The sequence below is a fragment of the Phoca vitulina genome, unplaced genomic scaffold (assembly GCF_004348235.1).
Source record: "Phoca vitulina isolate PV1807 unplaced genomic scaffold, GSC_HSeal_1.0 scaffold48, whole genome shotgun sequence".
Taxonomy (NCBI): Eukaryota; Metazoa; Chordata; class Mammalia; order Carnivora; family Phocidae; genus Phoca; species Phoca vitulina.
In genome coordinates this window covers 845795-857288 of record NW_022589751.1, presented here as the reverse complement: position 1 = coordinate 857288, position 11494 = coordinate 845795, and positions in this window count along the sequence as shown.

The window sequence follows — 11494 nt, the reverse complement described above, 5'->3', positions numbered from 1 at the left end:
TAACACAGCTTCATTTCTTGGCCCCACTCTTGGATACAGCCAGACTTCAGAGAACCCAACATGTGTTGGTTTTCTCTCCAGGACTTGGCCAAGCACCCTGGTTGTGATCTCATGTGCAACATGAAACACTGCAGGGACTGGGTGGGGGCGCATGGGAGCAGTGTCTGGGCCCCATACCCAAGAAGCTCATGGATCCCAGGGCTGTGGAACATTCCAGGTGCCCTTGAGCTATCCGCAGCTACCTGCCCATGTCTACACCCCCCGCCCCACACACAATGACAGCAAAGCTCTGGACTCTGAATCTGGGCCCCTGGGGCCCCAGCACCACTCAGTGCTGTCCGAGGAGGATAGTGAGCTGAGAGCTGGCTGGCAGGCCCCAGGCACCTCCAGTCTTTGTGTTCAAGAGAAGTGGCTGCATCCTTCCCCGCAGCATGAGCTGTTCTCAGGGCCAAGCCAGGCCCATATGCTCCCTCAGTCCCATCGCACTAACCAGGGTCCAGCCCTGAACCCACCAGGAAGGACATTTTAGAAAAGGGGCTGCTTTTGCCTTATGGACTTTTAAGCCACCTTTTTCTGAGTCACCTCAAAACAAAGCAAGGCATCTTGGTGGAAAGCAGCATCATCTGGGTACCCTGGAAGCAGCTAGGGTCTTCTCTTTGCATTCTGTAGGATAGGGCCGAGGAGGCTGGGCCTCAAAATGGAGCCTTCTCTTCCATCTGCTCTCAGCTGAGCTAGGAGGTTGGGCCCCCGAGGGGCAAAACCCCTTCCCTTCCGAGCCTGGCTCTGGGCAGGAGATGGGCTATCGCTCATTAGTGCTCTTCCTTAGGACTTGGGCACCTGCCGCAGCTTCCCTCGACTCAGGGACATCTGGGCTCCCGAGCTGGGGCAGGGACCTGGGCACAGGGCAGTGCTGGGGCGCATGCAGCTGTGGCTGCAGACCCTGGCCTGGATCAGCTGGGTGCCCCAGATGTCACGGCAACCCGTGTCCCGAGGTGCTTGTGCTACTGGCGCGGAGAGGTTGGCCAGCTGTTGAATGACTGGGAAGCCCCGCCTGGGGCGCTCATCCGGCTCGAGCAAAGGATCCAGGAGCGTGGGAGGCGTGGGATGCATTGACCTAAGCTGGGAACCTACCTGGTCAAGGGCCGCCTGGGCCCTGCCAGTGCGGCAGGTGCTCCTCGGGGACAAGGCCGCATCGTCCGGCAGCTTCGTGCCTCCACTTGGCAGAGAGGAGCAGCCCTTGCCCCGCCCCTGGTTCTGCAGATGCTGCTTTGAGGCCGAGCTCCCCATACACGGTAACGCCCCAGCGGGGTCATAGCAGCGCGGGGCAGGCAACACTATTAGCTGTGTGGCACTGGGCAAGCTACCTAACCTCTCTGTGCCTGATTTCTTTATCTGCGTAGTGGAAATAATAATCCTAATTTCAACTTCATAGGGTTGCTGTGTGGGTCAAGGGAGATGATGCGTACGAAGGCAGTTTGTGAACAATTCTCAGGAGACCAAGGTCATTGGCAGTACATCGAAGTCATACTGCCTGAAGCAGCAACTCGGGCCTGGCAAAATGCAGCCGGAGGGCGGAGAGGAAGCGCCTGGCCAGGAAGCGAATCTCGCGGACCCTCCCCTGAGCTTTGAGTGCCTCCTGGCTCCTCCCTCCCGCAAGGTCTGGATGGGGCAGCCAGAGGGGCTAAGTGACGGTGTAATGGCCATATCTGTCAGCACTGGCCAAATGGGTTTTCCAAGAGTCAGCGAGCTAATGGCCCCGCAGCCTGGAGAGAGCTTCTTCTAAGTGGAGCACTTTATCTACCGGGGAACGTAAGAGCAGCATGGCCCCAGGCCACCGGGATTCAGAGAACAGCTGCTCCTCTGGCAGCCTTGAATGAGTGCCCTGTCCCCACTGGCTTGACTCGCACCTGCTGCCACATGCCAGTCTGCAGGTGGCAGCTGAGGTGGCCGGTAGGGGGTGTCACAGGGCCTGCCCTTGAATCCAGAACCCTGTACCGCCCACTGGCTGTGGGGTCTTGGCTTGTCCCTTGCCCTCCCAAGGCTCAGTTTCTTCATCTGTGAAACGGGGGCAACCAAGATTAGGCGGGGTGAGGCACTGGTTCTGGCCCTTGGGGGTTACTTGCTGCCAAGGGGTTATATAAGCTCTTCTAGGTGATGATGATGATGAAGAGGTTCAGACTGATGAAGGAGAAGAACCCTGTGGTCTGAGGGAGAAGCCCTTGTAGGTGGAAGGGGATGCAAGAGCACAGTGAGCCTGGGGCACCAAGCGTGCTGTGCAGACAGGCCCTGATATCTAGCCGAGCGGACCTTGGAAAGCACAAACGGCTCGCCTAGAGGTAGAACTGCCAGCTTACACCTTATAAAATGGGTTCTGTCTCCAGAGAGCTACACTATATCACAAATTCTTTGAGTATTGGCGGCATATTTTTTATTTTTTTTGGAGACATATTTTTTAAGAAGTCTTTTTGTTATAAACCAATTTTAGACTTACATGCAAGTTGCAAAAACAGTAGAGTTCCAATGTACCTGTTGCCCATTTTATCCCAGAGACATAGTTTACATAACCCTTGTGCAGTGATCGAAACCAGGACATTGACATTGGTACAATATTATTAACTAAATCACAGACATTAATTTGGATTCATCAGTTTTTACATGTGCTAATTTTTTTTGAGGGGGGGTTGGCCATTGAAATCTCGTCAATGTTTATTTTCCTGTAACATACTACAGTCAAGGTAGAGAATTTTTCCATCACCCCCCACCCCTAACCCCCATAACTCCTGATGTTTGCCATTGCTATACTTTTCTCATTTAAAAACTGCTATATACATGGAATCATAGAGTGACTGCATGTGTTTTATTTATTTATTTATTTTTAATTTTATTGTTAATGTTAATCACCATACATCATTAGTTTTTGATGTAGTGTTCCATGATTCATTGTTTGTGCATAACACCCAGTGCTCCAGACTGCATGTGTTTTAAAAAAGGAGTGTTAAACACAATGTGGTATTCATGATGATTTAAAACGTTACATAGAGTAAACATTAACTCGATACAACATGACTTCTTAGGGGCTCTGTCAGATAACATATGGTGACATTTATGAGACAGAGGAAATGTATTTTTATTAATTTATTTTTTATTGTGGTTAAATACATGTAACATAAAATTTATCATCTTAACCATTTTTAACTGCACAGTTCAATCGTCTTAAGTATATCCACATATTCTTAACGGATTCTTGTGCAATCTCCAGAAGTTTTTCATTTCGTACAAGTGAAGCTGTATATCCATTAAACAACAGCCTCCCCTTTCCTTCTTCCCCCAGCCCTGACACCCCTCATTCTAATTTCTGTTTCTTTTCTTTTTTAAAGATTTTATTTTATTTATTTGAGAGTGAGAGAGATATTGAGAGAATGAGTGGAGGGAGGAGTAGATGTGGGACTCGATCCCAGGACCCCAGGATCATGACTTGAGGCGAAGGCAGTCGCTTAACCAACTGAGCCACCCAGGCGCCCTACTTTCTGTTTCTATGAGTCTGCCTACTCTAGGAACCCTATATAAGTGGAGTCATGTGGTATTTATTACTTTGTGGCCCGCTTATTTCACTTAGCAAGATACCCTCAAGGTTCATCCATATTGTAGATGTAGCAGTTATGTATCAGAATACCCTTCCTTTTAAGGTTGAATAATATTCCATTGTATGCCTACATGACATTTTGTTTGTCCATCCATTGGATTGATCGATGGACACTTGGGTTGCTTCCACTTTTTGGCTACTGTGAATAATGCTGCTATGAACATAGGTGTTCAGATATCTCGTCAAGACCCTGCTTTCAATCTTTTTAGAGGTACATCCGGAAGTGGGATTTTGGATCATATGGCAGCTCCAAGTTTGAGTTTTTGAGAATCCACCATATTGTTTTCCGCCGTGGCTGCTCCATTTTACGTTCCTTCCAACAGTGCATGGGGGTTCCAATTTCTCCATAGCCTCGTCAACACTTGTTAATTTGTTTAATTGATGGTGGCCATCCTAATGGGTATAAGGTGGTAGCTCATTGTGGTTTCGATTTGCATTTCCCTAATGATTAGTGATCTTGAGCATCTTTTCATGTACTTGCTGGAGGAAATTGTCTTTGATGTGAAAAGCCTTGCTGATGGGGATTCTGAAAGGGATTGAGCAGGAGAATGTGAAGTTGACTTTGGTAATGTTTTATTAACTTTTTGGAACAATTGTCAAGAGGAGATGGAATGCCAGTCTGTTTGTTTTGGCCGAGGAATCTGTGGTAAGCTATGAGTGCATGAATTTTCTCTGCATTTGGATCATTATACTACAACCTACAATCACATGGTAAGAAAAAAGGAAGCGAGGTAAATTATATTTCTCCCCATTGCCGACTTTTCCTCTACAGTTTCTCTCTGTAGAGATGCCCGTTGCTACCTGGTTTTGTGTATCCATCCAGAGATGTGCAGATGTACATATACTTCTTTTCACATAAATATTCATGTATCATACACACTCTTTGGTCTGTGCTTTTTTTTCTCTTAAATACATATTTTGGGGAGAATCATATATTAGTGTGTCTGGTTCAGCTTCTGGAATGTTCTTCTGAAGCTAATTCTCAATCCACATGTCTGTATTACCTCCATCGATGTTTCCTTCCAGCATTTGGCCAATGCTCTTCTACTGGTTTATTCTTTGTGCAGATGGACATCCAGTACCTGGACTGGACCGACGAACATCAGTATGAAAGCCGAGGTTTGTTGGTAGCAGTGTGCCTGGTTTTGATCTCCTGTTTTAATTCCAGGTAGAAACTTGATGTCCCCCCTTTACACCTTATTTTATTTGAAGATGATAAGGGCCAGTACTCTGGTATAACACAAATATTGCTGTATTGATAAATACGTTGATACCAAATTGTTGACTATTTAGATTAAAATATCCATTCATCAGCTGATGTTCCAAAGTCCTACCTTTGGCACGAGAAAGTTGACTTGGCGGTTTGCAGTATAATGTATGACAATTCTGCTTGTGGGAGTGTTGATGTCTTCATGTCAAGAGCCAATGCAGTCCCAAGAGAGAAGAGCAAAGCCGGAGAGGATTAGGGTGTTGGGAGATGAGTGGGGAACACAGGCTGAGGGCCAACAGGAGGGACCTGTGAGCCAGGGTGAGCTTTACCCTGGAGGTGATGCAGGGAATTCTTGGCGTCTGAAGGGTCGTTGGGTTGACTTTGTCTTTTATTATAAAAATAATGATCACTGATGGATACCATCTATGAGCAAGAAGTTCTACCAGATGCTTCCCATATATCATTTCTAATGCTCACATGAATTGACAAGGTTTGTTTGTTTTTCTCATATGACATCTGAAAAAAGCAAGGCTAAGAGGGTCTAAGTGACTTCTCCAGAGTCAAACAGCTAGTGATTGGTGGAGCCAGAATTTTCACTTGGGGTCATCTGATGCCAAAGTGCTGGCTCTTTGCCTTTTGCTACACTTCCTTTCCTACTATTGCTGCTTCCAAGTGGAGGCATGTTCTGTGGTGAACACCAAACTATTAGGAGCCGTCCTGTCTTGTTGGAGGGAGGAGAGCATCCTGCTGGCTGCAGTGCTGGTCAGTGGATTGGATGGTCCACTTTCCAAGCAGAGGCGGGCCCTTAGCCCTACCCACTCCAGGCAGACAGTTTGATTCCCTGTCTACTGACAGGGGACCAGGCACCCCATTTTCCATCCCTCCAAGGCTACTGAGGGGATCATGCCCCTCCCTGGGAGTAGATTGGGTGTCCTAAGCATGGAGCTGGAGGGGCTTCCCAGAGTGTGGGCATTGCACCTGACCCCACCTGTGAGGCAGCAGGACACGTCTGCACAGCCGCCGGATATGCCTGGCTGGCTCAGCCCATGGTCACCAGGTCCTTCCTCCCCTCTATCCAGTTGTCACTCCTGCCCTATCTCCACCAGCTCCTGGCTCTTGGCAGATTCCAGCCCATCTCTAGCAGTCAGGGTCCAGCAGGTACCCTGCCATGGGTGATGGAGGAAAGCTGAAGAGAGGGACTGTTTTCAAGCATGTAGGCAGGGTAAAGGGAAGCCAACAAGAGGTGGTGAAGCCCTGAGGGATTGGTCTCACCCCCGGACCCGATGGAGGGCGCTGGAACCAGTGAGCCCTGTCACTTGGAGAGGGCTGCTGGATAGGAGCATTGGGCCTGGGGAGAGGGATCCAGGCACTGTCAGCCCTCAGCCTCCCAGAGACAGAGCCAGAGGAATAAATATTCCTGGCCCACTTTCCTTCTGCCCCCGATTCCTGCCGGTTCTCCGTTGCCCAAACAGAAGGCAGAGGACAAAGGAGCTTCTTGATGCAGCTGCAGAAGGATGTTGGAGGCCAGTGGGAGACCAGGCTGTCCGCCCTCCCTCCGGTGCCCTTGGCACATGGGACTGATTTAGTCTTCCACTGTCCCAGCTGGGTCTCCTGTTGTTTCCACCACCACAGTGAGGAAAACTTGACCCTAGCCAGAATTTTCCTGACTTCCTGGGAGGTGTGGGTAGGTAGTAAAATGAGGACAAGATGTGGAAGAAAGTGTAAAAGTTCTGGGAGGTCCTGAGCAGAGTTACAAGGGCCGTTGGGGCCCCTCTGTCCTATCTTTGGGGCACACTGAGGTTGTCCAGCACCCTGACTCTGTTAGTTTCCAGAGCTCCAGCTTGCCCTGCCCTTCCCTCACAGGTTAAGTGGTCATCAATTACTCATGGAAATGGAACGCATGGCTACTCTGTCGCTTTCATTAATGTCTCTAGCTCTTTCTCCAGATGTCTGTTCAGAGCTGACTCCCCATTGCCAGTCCTGGGCCAGAGGCCCATGTTCCTTCTGAGCTCCTTCCTCCCAGGGACCAGGTAGAGCAATAGCGGCTCTGGGATGAGGCTGTGTGGGGCCAGTGAGCGGGAGCTCTGAGGACAGAGGGGGACCCCAACTGCCATCCAAGTTGGGCTGGCTCGTTCTTGCCCTGAAAAGGTGGTCTGTTTCTTGGTTCATGTTTCTCTGTGGGTGCAGTGGTGGTTGGCATGGCTGGAGGAGTCCTGGGAGAGAAGACGGTGGGTGGATGATAGCAGGCCAGGGCTGCTAGCCACACCTGCTGCCCCATTTTCTCCAAGGATATTCTTCACTCTCTGGTTTTTTGGAATCTACATTGCCATGTTTATGGGGGAATTAAGGAACAGATGTGGGGTTGACACAAATTCCTGATTTCCTTGTTATTTTCTGAACATTTTGTATTGCTGGGGGAAATGGAACACAACTTGGGAGAAAATATTGCATCTTATAAATGAACTTCCTCCATCCCCCCCCCCCCCCCCCCCCCCCCCCCCCCCCCCCCCCCCCCCCCCCTTTTACCTTCTTTGGCTCTGTGGCTTCCTCTCAGCTGGCAGGCTCCTCTGCCTGTCAGCCCCATCTTGTCACCCCACTCACCCACATGTAGTGGGTATGGCAGGTAGCTTGTAAATAGACCCCCAGTGATCTCCACCTCACATTTAATCCCCTTTCCTAGAGTATGGTCTGGATTTTGTAACTCATTTCTAATAAATAGAAGTTATGGGATGTGTTTTGGTTGGTGTCTCTTTTTTCCCATTGTTCATTTGTTTTGTCTCTCAAATTCCACATATGAGTGAAATCATATGGTATGTGTCTTTCTCTGACTGACTTATTTCACCTAGCAGTATACCCTCTATCCATCCATGTTGTCGCAAATGGCAAGATTTCATTCTTTCTTATGGCTGAATCACAATCTTGTGTGCACGTGTGTGTGTGTGTATCACATTTTTATCCATTCATCTATCGATAGACACTTGGGCTGGGATGTGGCTTCTCAGATTAGGCTATGAAAAGATGGTGGCTTCCATCTTGGGGACTGCTCACTCAGGGTGAGGGTGTGTGCGTGAGGAAGCCAGCTGACGAGTCATGAAGCTATCCTATGGAGAGGCCACATAGTGAGGAACTGAGGGAGGCCTCAGGCCAACAGCTGTGAGGATCAGACACCTATCTAGTCAGCTTACAAAAACCCTTCCCTGGCAGTCTTCAGATGAGACCACAGCCCAGGTCAACAGCTTGATGGCAACCTCATGAGACACCTTGAGCCAGACACCAGCCAAGCCGTGCCCAATTTCTGACTTACAGAACTGTGAGACAATAAATGTTGTTTTGAGCTGCTAAGTTTTGGGATAATTTGTTACACAACAATAGTTGGGGAGGCTCATTAAGGCATGGAAAGGAGGGGCTGGACCCGGATGTAAGTTGGCAGTGGGATAGTGGGAGTCCTGCCTGCCTTCAGGAGTGGGACAAGTGGGACAAAGGGAGCCAGGTGTCTCTCTATGGCTTTCAGCCAGGTGTTTCTCTGTGGCATCATCTGACAGCCTCACCTGTCTCAGAGCTAATATTAGCTAGAGCTCAATGCCAAGGCTGAGGGATGGTGGATGACTTTATTGGGGTGGGGGAGGCTGGGGTCCCTTTCCTTTTATTATTGACAGAGCTCAATGTCTATTTTATTAATAATACATGCCTGGTGGTGATGTCTGTGAATGAATGTTTTTCTCCCACATCTAATTGTTCTGTCGGGCATCCCTCCTGTGGATTTATCATTCTGTCTTTTCTTTATTTGGTAGTTTTATTGCCGGTGATTAGTAATGGCAGCAGTTGGAGTCCTTCTTTATGGGAAAGATTCATCTCTGTTTACTAATGGGATGAATCTGGAACGAGGTGGCTTGTCTCTATCCCTGCCCCCATTTAGGAGAACCTAGAGTCGTAATACCCCTGGGCTCCCCTCCCTCCCCCTCCCCCAGCACCATCTTGTAAAGTCACATTCTTAGGAGACTTTTTCAGGCTGGGGAGATGTCCCTGTCGCAGACCTGGAGTGTGGGCCCCACCACACCATGTGATTCCCTACTGCCTGACCCACTATTGCTGCCTGACCAACCCATGTCCCAGGGACGGAGCTTTCTAGCTTTGAGTGAAGCTGACCTTCTGCTGCAGTGCCCTTGATGACAGCCATGCTTCCAGGCATGGCCTGAAACCTACAGGACTCAAGGCCAGGGGTCCAAGGCGGGGTGCTCATTCCTGGTATGACCTGCCTAAGCACGATGCATCTTTCCTGATGCACTTGTTCCCTGTTGATGTCTGAGAGCTAAACGGGCTATAAAGTGAACCTCTTCTGCTTTTATGGAGAAGGTGGAGAGTTGCAGGAGCGAAGCAGGTTGAAAGTGAGAGGTCTGTGGGGAGAAGCACATTTCTGTGGATGGATGTAGTTATGTCTGCTTGTGGGGAAAGTGGAGAGTGGGGCAGGAGGAGGCTCCTGCCGCCGTGCAGCACACTGACTTCGCCGAGGCTGGTTCCTCGGCATCTAGGTGCCCTTTCAGGGTTCCTCCCCATCCCTCCTGCACCGACCGGTGCAGTGGGCACAGCTCGGCTGGGCTCTTCCTTGCAGGTCCACAGTGTTGGTGGAGAACTCTGGCTTGGGAGCTGGACAAACCTGGCGTTTGGATCCCAGCTCCACTCTGTGCGTGCGCTGAGCTATTTGGACCTTAGATTTTTCTTCATCACAATGGAAAAAATAATAACTTATTGGTAAGGGGCTCATCAGGCTTCTAAAGAGCAAGCCCAGCTCCTCACGGTAAGGAGGGGTGGCTGGCCAGAGCTTAGAGCCTTAACACCTGCCCCCCGACATTTCCCTTGCTGCTCTAGTCCTGACCAACTGCTTCCTCCATGCTGGCTCCAAGAGACGTGTCTCCTTTAACCACAGATACTCTGTCTTTCCCTATTCTCTATTCCTTTCTTCTTCCCTCCCTCCGTCCCTCCATCCCTCCCTCCCTCCCTGCCTTCTCTCTTCAACACATATTCATATCTACTGTGCATCTATACATCTACTATGTTCTAGGTGCTTTGGAAACAGCCAAGAACAAAATAGAGATCCCTGTTCTGTGGCTTATATTATCAGAGAGGGGAAAGAGACAAAAAATAACAGACATGATTTAATCCTAAATTACATGGTATGTTAGCAGATGAGACGCATGTGAAAAAAAAGTAACAAAGAGGAATAAGGGAGGCGGCCTGGCGTGGGGTGGGCACTGGGTAGGTTTTGGTGGTCAGCAGGGTGGTCAGAGTAGGCCTGATCCAGAAGGTGAAGCCTTGAAGGAAAGGAATGAAGGAGCTAGGTGACCGTCTGGGGAAGAACATTCATAGCAAAGGAAACTGCCAGTGTAGCTGGTGCAAAGGCCCTGGGGCTGCAACATTAGAGGAGCAGCAAGAGGTCACTGTGGCCGGGGAGGACGGAGGAGTGGCAGGAGACAAAATCAGAGAGCTGGAGACAAAATCAAGGGCTGAGGAGCTCTGGTGGGTGGGGTGAGGGGCTGGTGGGAGACTGAATCCTTCTGGCATCTGGCTTTTCGCACACCAGGCACTGCAAAGTCCAGGGCCTGCCCCAGGAGCTTTGGGCAGAGCATCAGCCTCCTTCCTCAGTGACTACTTCTCACAGGGAAGCTCAGGGAAGTTCTCTGCCGGGGGCCTGAGGTCGAGCCCGGGACACCATCCCCGAAGCAGAGCTCTGGCTGGGCCGCAGATCCCGCAGCGTCTCGGGTTCTGCCTCAGGAGCAAGGCCGCACTGGGAGGCCGTGGCCGCTCCTGCCATGCTCGCTTCTCTGATTCTGGTCTCGCGGTTGGCACCAGGAAGGAGGGAGTAACTTTGTTCCAATTAAGCCACATCCGCTTTGTCATCTGAATCCAATTCCCCTTCAGTCTCGCAGTCTAGGAATTATCCTTTATTAAACTCGGGCCGTTCCTGCATGCGCAAGGCTCGAACTGCAGCTACAGCAGAATTGGGAGTGGTCCCCCTGGTGCTGTGCGGCCCTGCACTCCTGGAGGTTTTCCTCTTGCAGCTTTTTCACGCCTGCTTGGTGGGAGGAAGCCAGTCAATGAATGACCTCAGCATCCAGGAAGGGGAGCTGTGGGTGTGTTGGGCAGGACCCAGTCCCTGGCCCAGCCTGGAGGGCCCAGCCAGGCTCACTGGGGGCTGCGTGCAGCCAGGCCACCCCCAGACTGTGGGGCCTCTGCTGAGCAGTGGGGGGTTGTGGCAGAGGGAACCAGATGGATGAGCGCTTAGTGGGTGCTGGGCAATGGGCTAAGTGCTTTACAGGTACTAACTCACCTAATCCTTACTACCATCGTATGAGGCTGGGATTAGAATGATCTCCATTTTATAGATGAAGATACTGAGGGTCAGAGTGACCTGCTCAATCACTGAGTAAGTAGTCCAGCGGGGATGTGAACCGAGCAGCCTGATTCCAGGCCCTGCCTGAGCTCCTCATGAAGGTGGGGGCAGGGAGGGGGCCTCTTCTCAGTAATGACTTTGATGTATCTCTATGGGTTGGGGGTAGGTAGTGTTTTGCTACCCTGGCATGTTTTCATTGCAGATCTTCAGGGTTTCCCTTCTGGGGTGGTGGGGAGGGGCTTCTACCTTCTCT